Source organism: Dendrobates tinctorius, unplaced genomic scaffold (assembly GCF_039654945.1).
Source record: "Dendrobates tinctorius isolate UK_male_01 unplaced genomic scaffold, ASM3965494v1 ptg000060l, whole genome shotgun sequence".
Classification (NCBI taxonomy): domain Eukaryota; kingdom Metazoa; phylum Chordata; class Amphibia; order Anura; family Dendrobatidae; genus Dendrobates; species Dendrobates tinctorius.
The window spans coordinates 21,238,359-21,258,910 of NW_027361728.1; the positions used below are offsets into that span (position 1 = coordinate 21,238,359).

The 20,552-nt window shown below is 44.4% G+C and overlaps 1 protein-coding gene across 5 annotated transcripts in view; it reads right to left on the minus strand.

Moving 5' to 3' along the window:
* Nucleotides 1–20,552, minus strand: part of SOX2 (SRY-box transcription factor 2) — a 1,445,341-nt gene that overhangs the window by 1,213,008 nt on the left and 211,781 nt on the right. The window lies entirely within an intron of this gene.

Sequence of the window (20,552 nt, forward strand, 5' to 3'; positions counted from 1 at the left end):
TAGCCCGGCTCACAAAAGAAGGGTATTTTGTAAATTACCAGCTCGTTCAGATCAACAAAAGGTACTTTCATAGAAAGCCCCATTTGATTTTTCTCAAATTTGATTACAAGGATTGAAAAAAAAAGGAGAGGAAGTCAAAAAGAAAAACCCCAGATGGCTTTTTCATTCATCACACTGAATGAGCTTTATCTGTGCCTTTTCAAACTGGAGCTGTGGAGAAGCATTTCTGTTGGCTTATAAAACTTGACAAAAATTATTGGTTTGCCATCTCTCATGTAACTGCCATTGGGAACTGGATGAAAAGACTTGGGATCGCCTGCTTGGATCAAAATAATAGAGATTAGGTATTTCATTATAAATTACAGAGGGATATAGAGGAGGCTGTCATATTAATAGCAACCTGCATGGCTGTCAATAGAATCTATTCTGCTAGCGAGAGGACCCGGAGGGAATGACTGTTAAACTGGTACATTGGGCTTCATCGATTTTCTATCACCTACAGTAGGCAAAAGAAAAGGTGAGATTATGAAGTGGGGCTTTCATACGGGAATGACCAATGACTTGTCTTTCCTGGCACCTGACATACTACACAAACAATATGGGGAAAATAAAATATAAATCAAGCTTATTGACTCAAGAGTTATTACCGTACTATAATAAACAATTTCATCATCAATATCTTACAAAACAATCACCAAAAATTTGTGATGTAGTATACAGGTCAAAATCAAACAAAACTGCAACTCGGAAGTTAACTATGTTGCTTAATATTAAAAAACATAAATGTATAGAAAGTACACACATGAAATATATTACAGTAAAATTAAGTTGGAACAGAAAGCAACTCTTTATCTGTGTAAAAAAATCAATGTATTTAATTCATTTTCATTTATAAAGGATACATTTTATATAAAAGATTTTCTTTCTGCAATAAGAGGCAATCCGAACAAATATCTAAAGCACATTGAATTTATATGTGACTAATATAAAAACAATTCATGAACTTTGACAAGTAAAATTAAAGGGGAAATTATCAAGTCTTCTGGCACATGCCTCTTAATAAAGTTGCTGGTGCATGCCTTTTAAAGCACCACTCCATTGTTTTTTTTAAAAATTTACCACTGGAGTGGTGCTACTAATCTAAGTTCCTTGCACCTAGTGTCATATTTACCTGATGATGTTCTTTTGGTGTTGGTGCCGCATCGTCAGGTTGTGACCTGCCGGATCTCTATTGTGTTTCCTGTGCAAGCGAGAAGTCAAAACTCAATGTAAGGGCTCATTCAGATGTAAGTTTTTTCACGTAAGAGAAAAACAGACTGATTATTCTGATCAGACTATGATCAGAGTGTGGTCCGAGGGACATCTGATTTTCTCATACATGAAGAAATAAAAAAAATAATTTTCTTTACTTCCTTCTTTCTGACAGTCAATGATATTCGGTCCACACTCAGATGCTATAAGAGTATGGTCTGATTTTTTCACGGACCCATTCACTTGCATTGCCGATTTTGATCTGACCCTTGGATAAATATCAGAAATGTTTCCACATGAGTGGCCCCATAGACTATCACAGGTATGAGTGCTATCTGTGAAAATCAAGGATAGCACTCGAACATGAAAATAAAACATCTGAATGAGCCCCAAGTCTATGAGAGCCAGAACGAGGCTTTTATAGGCTTTGAAAGCATCTGACCATTACCTTTGACTTCTGGTCAGTCAGTAATTGACTGGCGTTGGGAAGAGCTGATGACAGTGGCTGGTATGTATAATAATAGAGTCAAGGAACTTACATTCGAGGCACCACTCCATTGACAAAATAAAAAAACCCAGTGGAATGGTGCTTTAACCCTTTTACCCCCGAAGGTGGTTGCACATTAATGACCAGGACAATTTTTATAATTCTGACCACTGTCAATTTATGTGGTAATAGCTCTGGAACGCTTCAACAGATCCTGGTGATTCTGAGATTGTTTTCTCATGATATATTGTACTTCATGATGGTGGTAAAATTTCTTTCATATGACTTGCGTTTATTTGTAAAAAAAAAAAAAAAATTGGAAATTTGGCAAAAACTTTGAAAATTTTGTAATTTTCCAACTTTGAATTTTCATGCCCTTAAATTACAGAGATATGTCAGACTAAATAGTTAATAAATAACATTTCCCACATGTCTACTTTACATCTGCACAATTTTTGAAATTTTTTTCTATGATGAAGTTATAAGGGCTAAAAGTTGCCCAGCAATTTCTAATTTTTACAACACAATTTCCAAAACCATTTTTTAGGGACCACATCACATTTGAAGTCACATTGTGGGGTCTATATGATAGAAAATACCCAAAAGTGACACCATTCTAAAAACTGCACCCCTCAAGGTACTCAAAATGACATTCAAGAAGTTTATTAACCATTCAGATGCTTCACGGGAATTTTAGGAATGTGGAAAAAAATGAATAACTTTTTTTCACAAAAAAATTTACTTCAGATTCAATTTTTTTTATTTTGACAAGGATAACAGGAAAAAATTTGCTGGGTAATTTCTCCTGAGCATGCCAATCCCCAATATGAGGGAGAAAACCACTGTTTGGGCGCACGGCAGAGCTCAGAAGGGAAGGAGCGCCATTTGACTATTTGAATGTAAAATTTCCCGGAACAATTGGCCATGTCACATTTGGAGAGCCTCTGATATGCCTAAACAATGAAAATACCCCACAGGTGACACCATTTTGGAAACTAGAACCCTCAGGGAACTGACATAGATGTGTGGTAAGCACATTGAACCCTCAGGTGCTTCACAGAAGTTTATAACGTTGAGCCGTAAAAATAAACAAAATCAAATTTTCCCCACAAATATGTTTATAGCACAAAATATTGCAATTTCATAAGGGTAACAGGAGGAATTGCACCATACAATTTGTTGCGCAATTTCTCCTGAGTACACCGACACCAATATGATGGAGAAAGCTACTGTTTGGGCGCACAGCAGGCCTTGGAAGGGAAGAGTGGCATTTGACTTTTTGAATGGAAAATTTCCTGAAATCATTAGCGGAGGTCATGTCCCATTTGGAGAGCCCCTGATTTGCCTAAACAGTGGAAAACCCCCACAATTGACCCCATTTTGGAAACTAGACCCCTCAATGAATGGATTTAGATGCGTAGTGAGCACCTTGAACTCCCTGGTGCTTCACAGGAGTTTATAACGTTGAGCCATGAAAATAATAAAATCACATTTTCCACACAAAAATGTTATTTTAGCTATAAATTTTGCAATTTCAGAAGGGTAACAGGAGAAATTGCACCATAAAATTTGTAGGCCGATAACCCATAAGAGGAAGAAAACTACTGTTTGGATGCACGGCAGACCTCGGAAGGGAAGGAGCATCTTTTGACTTTTTAAATCTAAAAATTTCCTGGAATCATTAGCAGGCATCAAGTCCCATAATAGTTGGTGCTCCGTGCCATTTGTACGGCCCAGCTAGAGTATATCACTTTTGTAAATTGTTTTATGTCATTGCATACCCCTGTTTACACCTTCCTAACACTGCATTCCTTGCCTGTAAATAAATTAACCCTTTGTTGTTTGCACCTCATTTTGTGTACTGTAGTCTCCCTGCATTGTGGTGGTCCCCCGGCCATCGCTTCACAACCAACAAACTTTTGACACTTCTCTGGGTTCAATAGTGGTGTTCTGAGGTCCCCTTATTATTTTTTCTGTGCTGTTTTGGTTATAAATACAGTATGTGATTCTTTAGATGTTGTATTAGTTGAGCCTGATGAAGAGACCTGAGTAGTCTGAAAAGGTTGCAATTTGTTACTATCTTTTCAGTTAGCCATTAATAGATATCAACCACTGAGGACTCTCAATTCTAAATATTTTTCTGAGGTCCCCTAGTAATTCGGGCAGGAAGGTCGGGTGAGAAGATGTTGGTGTTTGTTGTGGCACAATTTCATCTTGCCCACGGCCTCGGCATGCAGCATCACCATCACGTCCACTTCCCCATCCCTTGCCACATGCCTTGCCCATTGTAAATGGACTACAATATTTTCCACGTTCACTACAAATGGCTGAATTGGGAGTGAACTTATATGCGATCTGTGTGGGGGAAAACCACAGTTTAAAATATCTAGACTGTAGGGAATTTTTTTTTTCTAGCAAACTGGTGTCAATAACTAGGGTAAGACACAGCAAAAAGAGTTGAATGGAGGCCTCAAATGCCACAATTTGTAGCACACAGATAGATGAGGCCTCTTACAGAGATACCACACTGTTCAATGTGTGGCCTGTAATTTTTTCTTTTACCGCAAAATAGTGTATAGGACTAGGGTAACAGAGAGCCAAAACAGTTGAATGTAGGCTTCAAATGCCACAATTTGTAGCCCCCCACAGATAGATGAGGCGTCTTGCGGAGATACCACACTGCTCAATATGTGGCCTGTATTTTTTTTTTACGCAAAATAGTGTATAGAACTAGGGTAACAGACTGCCAGAACAGCTGAATGGAGGTCTCAAATGCAACAATTTATAGCCCACAGATAGATGAGGCATCTGACGGAGATAGCCTACTTTCAAATATCTGGCCTGTATTTATTATTTTTGTTTTGCCCAGCTAGATTGTGTCAATAAGTAGGCTAAGACACAACAAAAAAATTTTTATGGAGGCCTGAAATGGCACAATTTTGAGTGCAATGATATGCGATCCGTGTGGCGGACAAAACCCGGTGTAAAATATCTGCCCTGTAGCTAAATATTTTTTGGGCAGCAAAATGGTGTCAAGAAATTTTACAAGATACTCCAAAAAATTTGTACAGTCTCACAAATATGGCAGAATTTTCTGCACACTCAGATGTGATGGCTGGGATGGGCAAACACGTTTAAAATAGCTGTATTTTCACACTGTACTATAAAAATCATCTAGCTGTATTCTGCAGTGTCAACAAGCAAATGGAGAAAAAAATGGGGCTCTGGATTGCTTTGGAATAAAATAATCAGGATTAACATGCAAAAAAAATTCCTGCCCACTGATACCTGGGGATATGTATATACGGTCAATATATGTAATAGCAGCAGCAGCAGCACACTGTAATGAAATGGACCCTCTTAATGTATGCAATGAAGTATGCTACATACAGTACAATGCCTAAGCAACTCAACAAATACTGCAGTTTCATAATTCAAAAATAAGTAAAAAGAAAAATAATGAAAATAAAGTAACAAAATAATGATACTGTAATAATGGACAAAAATGTGGACTGATCGCAAATTACCAAGAACAACCAAGAGACCAAAAAAAGATCACATAGTTCATATTATATTTAGAAAGTTCATAGAAAAATACTTTATTGAATAAATATACAGGTTAAAGAGGCAAAAACACCACAAAGTGAATTCAGCTTAAAAAGCACAGGGAGCTGGTCTAATGACACAATATCCCCATATAGTTATAATATAATTTATAATGGAACATCCCGATTACAAATAAATACTCCCCATGCAGCCAATCCCAAAATGGCACAGCATGGCTTGATTAGATTAAGCACATGCGCCATCATAGACACAATGTGAGCACATAGACGCAAGATAGTTCATATACTGTACATACCAAAAGATTATCACCAATTGTCAGGGAGGCCCAGGGGGAGAGAGGTGGGGGCTGTGAGCACTTGAGCATCACCCCGACATGCGTTTCGGCAAAGCCTTCGTCAGGGGTCGTGATGTGCAAAGTAGTGAGGCGTTTAAAAAGGGACAGGAACCAATCGGATACGAAACCAGAAGCATCTGAGTAAATTAGCATATTACCAGGGTAACGTCCACAATGGACGCTCTCACTGAGTCGAACCGGGATGTGCCGGGATAATCCGTCTCACCGGGGACAAAGGAGGAGGACATTCCATTGAAGAGCCCTGATGAGCAGTTTTATGTTGCTGCTCGGCTGGCCGTCCATGATGCATGCGCAGTCGAGACATCCCTCATGACGGGCGGCATCGACGTCACAGGAGGGAGGAGCGAGGTCCCGGTCATGTGACCAAGCATGCTCCCAACTGAAAAGACGCCGCAAACTGACAGGCATAAGGGTCAAGATGAGCATGCATACCCGGCTACTGTTACCATGACAAAAAAATCTCACGGCAGAAAAAATTTTTAAAAATTTTGAGACCCAATTGGAAAAAACTTTGGATTCAGTAGTTAAAAAGCGCAATGACTCTCAAACGTCTAAATTTAATTGTGACACAAGAGATTGCCAGACAAATAATATATATTTTTTTTTAAAAACTTCCTCTACGTCTACACATACAAAACGTATACCATAAGTGATGTCAGAATCTTCTTTAAGTGATATGTCGGATGTCACTTCTACCTCTGTGACAACGAGATCCGGGGTGAATTATAGAAGGACACGTGAGAGGAATTATCATCCCTATAGGAGAAATGGTTACAGGTCACCAGAAATTATCAAAAAAGACAATAAGATAATTAACCTCAGTGATCGCAAATTTTCTGAAGCAGATTTGACCCTATTAAGCAAGGGTCTATCTTTTTCACCATCTGCTAAATTCGACACGTTCTCAGTCATCAAAGATCTACTTATTTTTGCCCAATCTTTGTTATTTAAGAAATATTTTCAAGATGGTAATGCGCATGTTTTGTTTCCTACAGAGGAGGAACAATCCGCTTTGAAAATATTGTTAGAGCTATCTGTTGAACATCATACATCAGTAGATGGTAAGATACCTCCTTCGATTAGACCACGCTCCAAGAAATTCCCCGCCCTATCTACTTCTGTCAATGTAGAGTTATTTGTTCAAATTATAACCAATGATCTTATGAAAATACCTAAATTTATCCAACGTGACAATTTGACAAGTGGAGAATGTGAGCGCCTTAAAGCCCTACAGGAGCTTCCCGATGTTGTCCTACACCTGACCGACAAGGGAGGCAATATTGTAATCTGGCCCAAAAACATGTATGAAAAGGAAGCTTTTCGTCAATTAAATGATAGAACTTGTTACAAAAAGCTGTCCTTTAATCCCTTGTCGGCCTTCAAATCACAACTCAACTCTATCATTGATAGGGCTGTTGTTGATGGTGTGATAAAAAAAGAACTGGCATCAGCACTCATCGTCGCAGAACCCACGATCTCCACACTATTCTTATTGCCAAAAATACATAAAAATAGTAAATGTCCACCAGGTAGACCTATAATTTCTGGAGTGGGGAATTTCTTGGAGCATGTCAATCGATGGATTGATTCGATTCTACAACCATTTGTTGAAAGCCTTCCTTCTTTTTTGAAGGATACGGGGACGTTTCTTAGACTTGTTGATGATTTACATATTGACCAGAAAGCTATAATGGTTGTGGCTGATATAGAGTCCCTGTATACTAGTATTAGACACTCTGATGGTCTGAAAGCTATTCAATACTATCTCAGTATGTCTATCCTTCCCGGTACCTTTCAAAATCTTGTATTGGAAATGTTGGAGTTCACTCTGACTCATAATTTTTTCATCTTTAAGGGGTCCTTCTACCTACAGCTCCAGGGAATGGCTATGGGAGCATCTTTTGCGCCGGCCTACACCAATTTGTTCCTGGGGCTGTGGGAGAGAGACCTCTCCCTGACAGATCGGGTTTCGTCGATGGATCGCGTCCTTTTCTGGACACGCTACATCGACGATATTTTCCTGATCTGGCAGGGATCTGTTCCTCTTCTGCAGCAGTTCATGCAACACCTAAATGACAATGAACAGAACATATGCATTACCTATCAATATGATGAGAACAGTGTTGAATTTTTAGATGTCAAACTTAAGCGTGATGACAGAGATGTCATACAAACGGACATCTTTAGAAAATCGACATCTACTAATATGTTGCTGCACGCCTCCTCTGCACACCCCAGGCATGTGATTCAATCTGTACCCATAGGACAATTCCTCCATCTTCGTAGATTATGTTCTACCAATGTAGATTTTGAGATTCAGGCAGAGGAACTTAAGCAGCAATTCTACCAATGCGGCTATAGTCGCCGAATGGTGAAAGGCACTTATAATCGCGCAAAACATTCCTCACGACATGATTTACTGTATAAATCTGAAATTAGACAAACAGAGGATAAAGTGAGATTTGTCATCAACTAGCATGCTCAATCCGCCTGCGTAAGAGAGGTTCTTACTAAATCATGGACAATCCTTAGGGCGGATCCCGTTCTCTCTATATTTCTGAGAGACCAGCAATCTCTACTAGGAGAGCAAGGAATTTGCGTGAGCTCCTAGTAAGAAGTCATTACATAGGTAATCCCAGATACACATTTCTGGATATTTCTGCGCCTAGGGGTGGATGCATTCCTTGTGGTCGAAGTGTAGCCTGCCCCAATATTGAAAGATGTAACACTTTTCACAACGCCGATAATTGTAAGATGTATGATATTAGGAAAAGCGTTACATGTAATACACGTAATGTTATATATTTTGCTACCTGTGGGCTTATTTATATTGGTCTCACTACACGTCCTTTTAAAATACGTGTCACGGAACATGTTTTGGGGATTATGGCGGCCATCGACCACAAGGATGCATCTACCTTTAAAACTATCCCACGTCACTTTTGGCTGTGTCACGCCTGTGATGCTTCTTTGCTTCGGGTGAGGGGCATCGATTCTATCGATGTCACCATTTGGGGAGGGAGGACATAGTAGAGGTTGGTCCAGCTTGAGTCTCATTGGATCTGGACTTTGGATACTATGTTTCCCAAAGGATTAAATGAGCAGATCAGTTTTGTCCCTTTTTTGTAACTCCTCACGGCTGTTTGAGTCCTTTTCTATCTGTGGTACATCAGCTTGTTGTTTTTATTATTTTAATTAATTTTAATTTTTTCACCTTAGGAGTGCTTGTTCCTTTTGGCTTCTTTCCGGATTCCATTCTTTGACTGGTGTGCTCCACGAAGACCGATTTTATATTATGGGACCTTATATGATTCAACTTATTATTAAGTAATACATGTAGTTGGATATGCAATGTAAAATTTGTGATTATTATTCATCATTGCATCTTATATTATATACTATTATTGTTAATGATCTAATTAACTCATATATTTACTCTATCTTATTATATATACTTATCTGTGCTTGGAGCCTTCCCTTTCCTCCCCACTCCCCTTCCCTTCCCCATTTTCATTTTTTACATTATCCTATTGCCAGGATCTAAGGCCCTGTTATGGCTTATATATTTATAGACTATACACACTGCTATGTTTTCTAGCTATTTTTTATAGTGTGGTGATTATATTTTAAGTCCATTATATTTTAATTTTCGCCACCATATAGCCTTAACATACAGCCCTTGGCCTGTGTTTGTATTAGTGTCTGCCGCAAGATTTTTTGTCATGGTAACAGTAGCCGGGTACACCTGCTCGTCTTGCCCCTTATGCCTGTCGGTTCACGGCGTCTTTTCAGTTGGGAGGATGCTCGGTCACATGACCGGGACCTCGCTCCTCTCTCCTGTGAGGTCGATGCCGCCCGTCATGAGGGATGTCTCGACTGCGCACGCATCATGGACGGCCAGCCGAGCGGCAACATAAAACTGCTCATCAGGGCTCTTCATCGTAATGTCCTCCTCCTGTGTCCCCGGTGAGACGTTGCTGAGCGGATTGTCCCGGCACATCCCAGGTCGACGCAGTGAGAGCGTCCGTTGTGGACATTACCCTGGTAATATGCTAATTTACTCAGATGCTTCCAGTTTCATATCCGATTGGTTCCGGCCCCTTTTTAAACGCCTCACTACTTGGCACATCACGCCCCCTGACGAAGGCTGTTCCGAAACGTGTGTCGGGGTGACGCTCGTGTGCTGACAGCCCCCACCTCTCTCACCCCCTGGGCCTCCTTGATGATTGGTGATAATTAGAGTTGAGCGACTTTTGGTTTTTTAGGGTCGCGTTTCGTTTCGTGAAACCCAACTTTTCCAAAAGTCGGGTCGAGCAAGATCGTCCGATTATAGGGAAAAGTCGGGGTCGTACTGAAACACGAAACCCAATGTAAGTCAATGGGGAATAAAAGTCGGCAGTGAGAGGAGGACAGGAAACACACCAACAGTACCCATTTGAATGCCAAAAGCATCAATTCTTCTTACTTAAGCTTGTCAACCTTAATTAACTTCATAATACAAGTTACGCACTGAAAAATGGGGGTTATTTGGCTACAGTTGTGGGGGGGGAGGGCTGGCTCCAGGTTTTCATGTGCCCTGGGCGAAAGAGCGCCCCTTTAACACATACCACAACTCATCATGCTCCGATACGGCAGAGAAATAGCAGTATAGTACAATGAAAAATACTTCACTTTTTACATCTCATGACGAGGCCCATCTATTTCTCCATACAGAATCATTGGTCCCATATAATGTTTGAAACAGTATATGATGAGCTCCACATAATGCTACAGTATATGTTGGTCCCCATGGATGAAGCTCCACTGTATTATGGGCCCAAATAATGCTCCAAACATAATGGGCCCCATTTCTAATGCTCTAGTGTATAATGGGCCCTGTAAATGCTGCTCCAGTGTCTGATGTCCACCTTTGGAATGTTCCAGTGTATGGTGGGCCCCATCTATCATTCTCCAGAGTATAGTGCTCCCCAAAAATTGCTGTCCCAACATTGAAAACAATCAAATAAGTCTCCTCGCTAGGGAATCCCTGTACTTGTCTGGACTCCTCGTCGTCCCCATCTTCCATCTCACTGCACAGTATTTAAACCTTGCAAGTGCTGTGATCCTGAGCAAACAGGGGGGGCCCACTCGTTGGCGACGGCACTGGCACAGGGCCCCTGATAGTACGGTGGTGTGTCTGATGGCGGGTGGGCCGAACCTGCACTTTCATCTGCAGCTTCCTCTTTGTCACCGTGTAAGATGGAACTGTATATGGGAAGGGTAACCTGAGTTTCATCAGGGTCAGATTCAGGCCGTGTAGCGTGCGAGGGGAATGTAGTGGTCTGGGTCAATGTACCAGCAGATTCATTGAGCAGTGGCTGGGCATCAGTGCACTTGTGTCGCCACCAGGAGTACGGTCGCCACAGTGGCATTACCTTCTTCCTAGGGAGTGTGATGTCATGCTTGGGAGCAACGAACGATCTCTCTAGCAGGTTAACTGATTGGGCGGCGTTATTCCCACGAGTCATGACCCTCCAAACAGCGTTCATGAAGGCAAAAGTGTTTGTTTTACGTGGGCAGGATGGTTGCAAAGCTGAACCTTAAAGGGATGTCCAGAAGGGCACCACAAGGAGTGGAGCCTACGGTTAAATTCGACTCCACCTGGGAAACCTCAACCGTGCCAGCTACAGAACAGATGCACACATTGCAAGCTAAATTCCGTTAACGAACGAGACTCCGTCATGCCCCGCGGTCCGAGTCCGGCTTACTAGAGGGACACGTGAGGCTCTGGCACATGAGATTGGCCAATAACTGGTGTGTCATGCCCTTACATGTCCGTGGCTGCATGTGCGCTACACTGAAAAGGCCATCGTTTGTCGCTTACAGGTGCAGATAACCCGCTGAACAACCTTAGTGATGGGGATCACTGATTACAATTATTACCCGCGAACAATGATTTCCCAGTAAGTGCAGGTCAACCACAGTTCCGGAATTAGGCCTAACCGTCATTCCTGAAAAAATGAAAAACTTACGTATGCAAACCACAGGTGCTGTAGCTTGCTTAACAGCTCGCCAGCCGTTCTCACGCCCAGTATGGATTACACGTGATAGCACAAAGGTGAGAAAGGGTACCGTATCCCCAGATAACATGTATGGATAGCGTACACATTCAAAATATATGTCTATACATCAGGAGGCAGGCTCAGACGGTGTTAGGCCCAGTATGGATTGCACGTGATTGCACAAAGGTTAGAAAGGGTACCGTATCCCCAGATAACATGTATGGATAGCGTACACATTCAAAATATATGTCTATACATCAGGAGGCAGGCTCAGACGGTGTTAGGCCCAGTATGGATTGCACGTGATTGCACAAAGGTTAGAAAGGGTACCGTATTCCCAGATAACATGTATGGATAGCGTACACATTCAAAATATATGTCTATACATCAGGAGGCAGGCTCAGACGGTGTTAGGCCCAGTATGGATTGCACGTGATTGCACAAAGGTGAGAAAGGGTACCGTATCCACAGATAACATGTATGGATAGCGTACACATTCAAAATATATGTCTATACATCAGGAGGCAGGCTCAAACGGTGTCAGGCACAGTATGGATTTGACGGCCCAGACTACACAGCGGAGGAGCAGAGAGAGGTAATGATTGCAAATGCTGGGGCCCTGCCCAAGCAAGGGGGGCCCACTCGTGGGCGTCGGTACTGGCACTGGGCCCCTCATAGTACGGCGGTGTGTCTGACGGCGGGTGTGCACCACCACCGTCAGAGACACTTGATTGCACTATGAGGGACCCTGTGCCCGTGCCCGCGCCCAAGAGTCGGCCTACCCACCTGTCCAGGGCAACGGCACTCGCACGGAGTCGTGCGCTAGGTGGTGACCCCTGGCCATGGGGGGGAGGCAGCACAGTTAGGGAGTTTTAGAAAGTGGCATATGTTGATGTTGGACATTCAGCTGATGCAAAAGGCGAAATAGGTGAAGTACCAGGAAGAGGTGGACCAAAGCAAGCCATTTTTCTGTCACCCTATGTGTCATCAGGGGAAGGTGGGACAAAATCCTTGGAAACCCATGCGTGGTTCATTTTAATGAAGGTTAGATCATCCACATTTTGGGTTGACAGACGGGTCCTTTTTTCTGTCAGGATTGATCCAGCTGCACTGAAGACTCTTTCCGATAGCACACTTGCAGCTGGGCAAGCGAGCTCCTGTAAGGCATATTGTGCCAATTCAGGCCAGGTGTCCAGTTTAGCGGCCCAATAGTCAAAGGGGAATGACCTGTGTGGGAGAACATCGATATGGGAGGAAAAGTAGTTTGTAACCATAGTTGACAACTGCTGTCTCCTGTCACTTTCCATCGATGCAGTATTACCAGTTGTTTGAGCGGTACTTGAAAAATCAGTCCACAACATTGTCATGAAACCCCTGTCTCCAACGCCACTTCTGCTGTGTGCACCACGAACACCTCTGCCAAGCTGACCCCGGCCCGTACGGCTCGAGTGAGAACCATCACCGCTGCTGTGTGCTGGGAATGCCTCAAGCAACCGATTTACCAGAGTTGCTTGTTTATTAGCCAATATTAGGTCAAGGTTCTCCTGTGGCATGATGTTTTGTAATTTGCCTTTATAGCGTGGATCCAGGATGCTGGCCAACTAGTAGTCGTCATCGTTCATCATTTTGGCAATGCGGGGGTCCCTTTTTAGGATCTGCAAGGCATAATCTGACATGTGGGCCAATGTTCCCGGTGTCAATGATGCACTGCGAGTGCTGGTTGGAGGAGCACTTTCTGGTAAATCCACATCCCTCCAGTCATGCACAAACCCTGTACCAGACCTTGCCACGCCAACATTTTCACTTGCCCCACGAGATGCATCCTCCTCCCCTAAGTAATCATCCCCATCATCATCCTCCTCCTCCTCTTCTTCCACCACCTCGTCCAGGAGAGGTCCCTGAGCAGACAATGGCTGAATGTCATCAAGGATTCCCTCCTCCTCTTCCTCCTCATCAACATTGGCTGCAGAAGCCTGCTCCTTAAGGTGCGTCAAAGTTTGCATGAGCAGACGCATAAGTGGGATGCTCATGCTTAGGATGGCGTCGTCTGCGCTTACCAGCCGTGTGCATTCCTCAAAACACTGAAGGACTTTACAGAGGTCTTTCAGCTTCGACCACTGCACACCTGTCAACTCCATGTCTGCTCTCAAAGTGCCTGGCCGTGTATCCTCCCACAAATGCATTATGGCCTGCCTCTGCTCGCACAGCCGCTCCACCATGTGCAGGGTGGAGTTCCACCTTGTTGCAATGTCGATAATGAGGCGGTGGTTGGGAAGGTGGAGCAATCGCTGCAGCTTCTGCATACGAACGGAGTGTACAGGCGACCGGCGGATGTGCGCGCACAGTCTTTGCACCTTCTGGAGCAGGGCTGTTAACTCCAGATAATTTTTGAGGAAGCACTGCACCACCAGGTTCAAGGTGTGAGCCAAGCAAGGTATGTGGCTGAGTTTTGAAAGGGCTATGGCTGCCACAAAATTACAGCCGTTATCACTAACTACCTTGCCTGCCTCAAGATGTACACTGCCCAGCCATGACTCAGTTTGTCGCTTCAAGTACTCGGCCAGCACCTCGGCGGTGTGTCTGTCGCCCAAACACATCATCTGCAACACAGCCTGCTGACGCTTTCCACCAGCTGCTCGATAGGGGGACACCTCGTGTGCAACAGTGGCAGCTGCAGATGGAGTGCTCGTACGACTGCGCTCTGTGGATGAGCTTTCGCTTCTGGAGGAGGAGGAGGGTCGAATGCCTACAGCCAACTGTTTCCTATACCGTGGGCTAGGCAGCACTGTCCCACCACCGCTGTCCCCTGTGGACCATGCATCCACCACATTAACCCAGTGCGCAGTGATGGACACGTAACGGCCCTGGCCATGCCGACTGGACCATGCATCAGTTGTGAGGTGCACCTTTCCGCTCACTGACTGCTTGAGTGCATGGACAATGCGGTCTTTCACATGATGGTGGAGGGCTGGGATGGCTTTGCGAGAGAAGAAGTGGCGACTGGGTAGGTCATAGCGTGGTACTGCATAGGCCATGAGTTCGCGGAAAGCTGCGCTTTCCACCAACCGAAAGGGCATCATCTCAAACGAGATTAGTTTCGCAATGTGGGCGTTCAAACCCAGTGTACGCGGATGAGAGACTGAGTACTTTCTTGACCTTCTCATAGTGTCTGGGAGGGTGAGCTGGACTTGAGAGCTGCATATGGTGGAAGTAGCGGTGGACAGGGCGGACTGAGAGAGGGTTGATGATGGTGATGGAGTTGGTGTGCTTTCTGATGGCCTAGAATCAGTCTTTCGTTGATATAACAGTGGGATTCCCTGACTGCTGTGGCCTTGCAACGACACCTCAACATTTGCTGCTGTGCTAACCGGTGGGCTTACAGTGGGGGAAACAATGTAGCGTTGCTGACTACCTTCGTTGTGATCAGTTGCACATGTGGCACTTGAGGTTTGGTGTTGTGTCCACGCTTGCAAGTGCATGGTGTTTAAATGTCTAAGCATGCAACTGGTATTCAAATTTTTCAGATTTTTCCCTCGGCTAAAGGTCTTTGCGCACTTCTTACAGATAACCTTGGCCTGATCATGAGGATTTTGTTCAAAAAAGTGCCACACTGCACTCTTCCTACTTTGGCAGACATTTTGCGGCCTAGCACGCTGTGATCTTTTGACCCTCTGGACAAGCTGTCCAGCAACTCTTTTGATTTTTGGAACCTGTCTTTGGAGTGCTCCGGGCCTGCCAGATAACAGCTGTTGCGATGTCGATGTCTGCTGTGGATGCTCCTCATCTGAGCTATTGGAAGCAGCACCCTTTTCCCCCAATGGATGCCAATCTGGGTCAACAACTGGGTCATCCATCACCTCCTCTTCAATGTCATGTGCACCTTCCTCTGTGTCACCGTGTATGGTGGTATAGTGTGCGGGAAGGGGCACCTGAGTCTCATCAGGGTCAGAATCTGGCTCTGTACACTGCGAGGACAATGTAGTGCTCTGAGTGAATGTACCAGCAGAATCATCCATCAGCGGCTGTGCATCAGTGTACTCCATGTCAGATTCATCTTGGCCTGGGTAATTCACCATTTGACTTGATAATCCAGGCATGGTATGTGAAAACAGCTCCATGGAGTAATCAGTAGTATGGCCTGCATCATCCTTCAATCTTGGTTGGGGTGAAGGACACAAGGAAAGGTGTGGTTCATGAACATGAGCCTCCAATGACGACTCAGTGCTTTTACTTTTTACAACTTCAGAAGAGAAGGCGATAGAGCTGGAGGCTGAGTCAGCAATGTAAGACAAAACTTTTTCCTGATGCTCTGGCTTTAAAAGCGGTTTGCCAACTCCTAGAAAACTAAGCCTTCGAAGCCTTATGGAGCCAGACGATGACGCAGGCTCAACATCTCCTGCATTCGGTCCTATTTTGCTCTTGCCACTACCATCAGATCCACCACCAACACCATCATTACCAGCTGCCAACCCCCGCCCAATTCCACGGCCTCTTCCACCAGCCTTCCTCATTTTTGGTAGAAATGTAGACAAAATCCAACAAACTATATAGTAATGTAAAACAAGGTACAAGGTGTCTATAGGACAGGGGAGATTTTGAATTTCTGCTCACACTAGTGGACACTGGACACTTTTGGATTGTGTGAGGCCCACTGAATATCTGAGCGCTATGTCACAGGCTCGATGGCACAGCTGTGACCAAAGTGACTAGAGGATAAGTGAGATTTTGAATTTCTGCAGACACTTGTGGACACTGGACACTTTTGGATTGTGTGAGGCCCACTGGATATCTGAGCGCTATGTCAGAGGCTCGATGGCACAGCTGTGACCAAAGTGACTAGAGGATAAGTGAGATTTTGAATTTCTGCAGACACTTGTGGACACTGGACACTTTTGGATTGTGTGAGGCCCACTGAATATCTGAGCGCTAAGTTACAGGCTCGATGGCACAGCTGTGACCAAAGTGACTAGAGGATAAGTGAGATTTTGAATTTCTGCAGACACTTGTGGACAGTGGACACTTTTGGATTGTGTGAGGCCCACTGAATATCTGAGCGCTATGTCACAGGCTCGATGGCACAGCTGTGACCAAAGTGACTAGAGGATAAGTGAGATTTTGAATTTCTGCAGACACTTGTGGACACTGGACACTTTTGGATTGTGTGAGGCCCACTGAATATCTGAGGGCTATGTCACAGGCTCGATGGCACAGCTGTGACCAAAGTGACTAGAGGATAAGTGAGATTTTGAATTTCTGCAGACACTTGTGAACACTGGACACTTTTGGATTGTGTGAGGCCCACTGAATATCTGAGCGCTATGTCACAGGCTCGATGGCACAGCTGTGACCAAAGTGACTAGAGGATAAGTGAGATTTTGAATTTCTGCTCACACTAGTGGACACTGGACACTTTTGGATTGTGTGAGGCCCACTGAATATCTGAGCGCTAAGTTACAGGCTCGATGGCACAGCTGTGACCAAAGTGACTAGAGGATAAGTGAGATTTTGAATTTCTGCAGACACTTGTGGACACTGGACACTTTTGGATTGTGTGAGGCCCACTGAATATCTGAGCGCTATGTCTCAGGCTCGATGGCACAGCTGTGACCAAAGTGACTAGAGGATAAGTGAGATTTTGAATTTCTGCAGACACTTGTGGACACTGGACACTTTTGGATTGTGTGAGGCCCACTGAATATCTGAGCGCTATGTCACAGGCTCGATGGCACAGCTGTGACCAAAGTGACTAGAGGATAAGTGAGATTTTGAATTTCTGCAGACACTTGTGGACACTGGACACTTTTGGATTGTGTGAGGCCCACTGAATATCTGAGCGCTATGTCACAGGCTCGATGGCACAGCTGTGACCAAAGTGACTAGAGGATAAGTGAGATTTTGAATTTCTGCAGACACTTGTGGACACTGGACATTTTTGGATTGTGTGAGGCCCACTGAATATCTGAGCGCTATGTCACAGGCTCGATGGCACAGCTGTGACCAAAGTGACTAGAGGATAAGTGAGATTTTGAATTTCTGCAGACACTTGTGGACAGTGGACACTTTTGGATTGTGTGAGGCCCACTGAATATCTGAGCGCTATGTCACAGGCTCGATGGCACAGCTGTGACCAAAGTGACTAGAGGATAAGTGAGATTTTGAATTTCTGCAGACACTTGTGGACACTGGACACTTTTGGATTGTGTGAGGCCCACTGAATATCTGAGGGCTATGTCACAGGCTCGATGGCACAGCTGTGACCAAAGTGACTAGAGGATAAGTGAGATTTTGAATTTCTGCAGACACTTGTGGACACTGGACACTTTTGGATTGTGTGAGGCCCACTGAATATCTGAGCGCTATGTCACAGGCTCGATGGCACAGCTGTGACCAAAGTGACTAGAGGATAAGTGAGATTTTGAATTTCTGCTCACACTAGTGGACACTGGACACTTTTGGATTGTGTGAGGCCCACTGAATATCTGAGCGCTATGTCACAGGCTCGATGGCACAGCTGTGACCAAAGTGACTAGAGGATAAGTGAGATTTTGAATTTCTGCAGACACTTGTGGACACTGGACACTTTTGGATTGTGTGAGGCCCACTGAATATCTGAGCGCTATGTCACAGGCTCGATGGCACAGCTGTGATCAAAGTGACTAGAGGATAAGTTAGATTTTGAATTTCTGCTCACACTAGTGGACACTGGACACTTTTGGATTGTGTGAGGCCCACGGAATATCTGAGCGCTATGTCACAGGCTCGATGGCACAGCTGTGACCAAAGTGACTAGAGGATAAGTGAGATTTTGAATTTCTGCAGACACTTGTGGACACTGGACACTTTTGGATTGTTTGAGGCCCACTGAATATCTGAGCGCTATGTCACAGGCTCGATGGCACAGCTGTGACCAAAGTGACTAGAGGATAAGTGAGATTTTGAATTTCTGCAGACACTTGTGGACACTGGACACTTTTGGATTGTGTGAGGCCCACTGAATATCTGAGCGCTATGTCACAGGCTCGATGGCACAGCTGTGACCAAAGTGACTAGAGGATAAGTGAGATTTTGAATTTCTGCAGACACTTGTGGACACTGGACACTTTTGGATTGTGTGAGGCCCACTGAATATCTGAGCGCTATGTCACAGGCTCGATGGCACAGCTGTGACCAAAGTGACTAGAGGATAAGTGAGATTTTGAATTTCTGCTCACACTAGTGGACACTGGACACTTTTGGATTGTGTGAGGCCCACTGAATATCTGAGCGCTATGTCACAGGCTCGATGGCACAGCTGTGACCAAAGTGACTAGAGGATAAGTGAGATTTTGAATTTCTGCAGACACTTGTGGACACTGGACACTTTTGGATTGTTTGAGGCCCACTGAATATCTGAGCGCTATGTCACAGGCTCGATGGCACAGCTGTGACCAAAGTGACTAGAGGATAAGTGAGATTTTGAATTTCTGCAGACACTTGTGGACACTGGACACTTTTGGATTGTGTGAGGCCCACTGAATATCTGAGCGCTATGTCACAGGCTCGATGGCACAGCTGTGACCAAAGTGACTAGAGGATAAGTGAGATTTTGAATTTCTGCAGACACTTGTGGACACTGGACACTTTTGGATTGTGTGAGGCCCACTGAATATCTGAGCGCTATGTCACAGGCTCGATGGCACAGCTGTGACCAAAGTGACTAGAGGATAAGTGAGATTTTGAATTTCTGCTCACACTAGTGGACACTGGACACTTTTGGATTGTGTGAGGCCCACTGAATATCTGAGCGCTATGTCACAGGCTCGATGGCACAGCTGTGACCAAAGTGACTAGAGGATAAGGGAGATTTTGAATTTCTGCAGACACTTGTGGACACTGGACACTTTTGGATTGTGTGAGGCCCACTGAATATCACAGCGCTATGTCACAGTCAGAAATTGGCTAGTGTATCACAAACTACAAGGTGTATGTAGAATTGGGCAGAGTAGGAATCTCCCTAGAGTGCAGGTCTGTAAGAACGGAACATGTCCTCGACTTATTCTCACATAGTGACACAGATAGCTTCACTGTGGCTGTGATAACAGCCGTTACACGGTACTGTGTGAGGAGCGTACACCGCTGTATGGTGTGAAAAAATGCACGCTCAGTACCTCAGCAGGACAAAAAAAAAATTGGGATTGCTTTTAAAAAAGCAGTTTGCAGCTCAGTACCTCAGCAGGACAAAAAAAAAAAAATTGGGATTGCTTTTAAAAAAGCAGTTTGCAGAGCAGTGGGTAAACAGCAATGCAGCTGTCAGGAAGCCTTAGAAGGCAGCCCAACAACCAACACCACTGATACACCACAATATAGCCTCCCCTTGCACTGCACACACAGTGACTGGTGTGTTGTGCAGGCACAATCGCTAGCAGCAGAAGCAGTTTTTTTTTCTTCTTCCCTGCCTAACACTCTCCCTACAGAATCAGCAGCAAACTCTCCCTATGCTAAGATCGGCAGAAGTAAGATGGCGGTCGGCGTGCACGCCCTTTTATACCCCCTGTGACGCCCACCAAAGCAAGCCAATCACTTGCATGCCCTTCTGAAAGATGGTGGTGACCCGTGCCTATGTCATCACGTTGCCCACAGTGTCCGTGGATCCTGATTGGCTGAAAAAGAGCGCAAAACAAACTTTTGAAACGCGACTTTGGCGCGTAAGTCGCCGACCTCGTGGCCGACCTCATCCTAGGGTCGGGTTTCGTTTCATGAAACCCGACTTTGCCAAAAGTCGGCGACTTTTGAAATTTTTCGACCCGTTTCGCTCAACTCTAGTGATAATTTCTTTGGTATGTACTGTATATGAACTATCTTGCATCTATGT